This window comes from Mesoplodon bidens, assembly GCF_964165515.1.
Source record: "Mesoplodon bidens genome assembly, chromosome: X".
In the NCBI taxonomy this organism is placed as follows: Eukaryota; Metazoa; Chordata; class Mammalia; order Artiodactyla; family Ziphiidae; genus Mesoplodon; species Mesoplodon bidens.
Window position 1 is genome coordinate 362,509 of NC_138163.1, and position 1,793 is coordinate 364,301.

The window sequence follows — 1,793 nt, forward strand, 5'->3', positions numbered from 1 at the left end:
CAACTTCACAATCTTCTTATCATCCCTGTACCCACTAGCAGTCACTTCCCAATTCCCCCAGCTCCTGCAGCCTAGCAGCCGCCAGGTGACTTTCCTTAAAATTTTAACTTATATTCACAATAGTTATAATCTAAAGGAAAATCCAGTTTTTTGGCATGGCCTGAAATGGAATTGTTTTCACAGTTTTCCCTTCCACCTTTGGTTTTTTCTTGTTTTGTCTTGTTTGGTTTTTTTGGCTGCGTTGGGTCTTCATTGCTGTGCGCGGGCTTCCTCTAGTTGCGGTGGTGAGCGGGGGTTATTCTTCGTTGCGGTGCCCGGGCTTCTCATTGCGGTGGCTTCTCTTGTTGCGGAGCACGGGCTCTAGGCATGAGGGCTTCAGTAGTTGTGGCTCGTAGGCTCAGTAGCTGTGGCTCGCGGGCTCTAGAGCTCAGACTCAGTAGTTGTGGCGCACGGGCTTCGCTGCTCGGCGGCATGTGGAATTTTCCCGGACCAGGGATCGAACCCGTGTCCCCTGCCTTTGCAGGCGGATCCTTAACCACTGCGCCACCAGGGAAGTCCCTTGCCTTCTACCTTTGGTTGGGCACTACTCTAGGTGTGTTGGCTGCCTCATCTCATTAGCAACTCTGAAGTAAGCAGATGGCATTCTGCCCTTTTTACAAATGGGAAAACTACAGCTCAGAGAGATTAATTAAGCGGCAGAGCTGTGACTTGTCCATGTGACCCCAGGGTCTGTGTTCCTGCCTGTACATGGCCAACATGATCTACCCATTCGTGTTCCAGAGAAATATCAATAAAGAATACAGATGCTTATAAGAGGCCCTCCCCAAGTTAAGTCACATGCTCCCTAAAAGAGGTTTTCTGTGTGATCATCTCTAGCACATTAATACCCATTTCTGTCAAGTACCATTTATCGGGATGGGGTGATGTCTGCAAAAATATGGACAGAGGGATCCTGATGGGGCTTCAAGGCAAGCTCACGCCTTCTATATGCACACTGTTCCAGGTGATTCTGCCCTCTACTTGAGGGAGATGTAAAACAAACCAGAAATTATGGGGAATTCAAACAGGTCAATGGATTTAGGATGGAGACTATAGATGGAGAAGGTGATGTTTCAACTTCAAGCTGAGCAACAAAAGAGAAACCAGGCAAAGCAAAGTTTTGGAAAAGGGCATTCCCCACAAGGGGGTGGGGAGGCCAGTAGGGACAAAGGCCTCAAGACACAGTTGAGGAAGGGGAAGAGGGTGACGTTGAGAACTACAAGAACTCTTGGCAGGAACATTCCATTCAACCTCTGGCACTCATGGATGGCAAACACTGTCTGGCTTCTTGCAGCCTAAGGTCACGACTCTGGGCCACCCAGCCCCCTTTTGAGTTCCTGTCTGAGAAAATAGGGCTGGCAAACGAGTGTACTGTTTGCTCCAGCCCACACCTGACCCAGCCCCCCACCATCCTCAGAGCCTTTCCTAAGAGGGCTCCCAACATGTGAATCCTTCCTCTGTCCCCCAGGAGTCTTCCTCGGGGACCTGAGAGCCATTCCTCGGAAACGGAATCCTCAGAAAGGAGAGGGCCTCGGTCTGCCCGTGTCTGCCTGGGATGGAATGCTGACTTCCAGAGCTGACTCCCGGGGTGGACGCCGCTGACCTCACCACACTGACACTGACCCACCCCGCGTGGGTTTTCACTTGAGCCCCTGCTCGCTGCCCCCACCTCACTCTCCCTTCAAATCGCCAGCACCTCTGTGCCCATCAGAAGGGTGCTCAGCGCCTTCCCCTGCTGTCAGTAGTTACCAAGC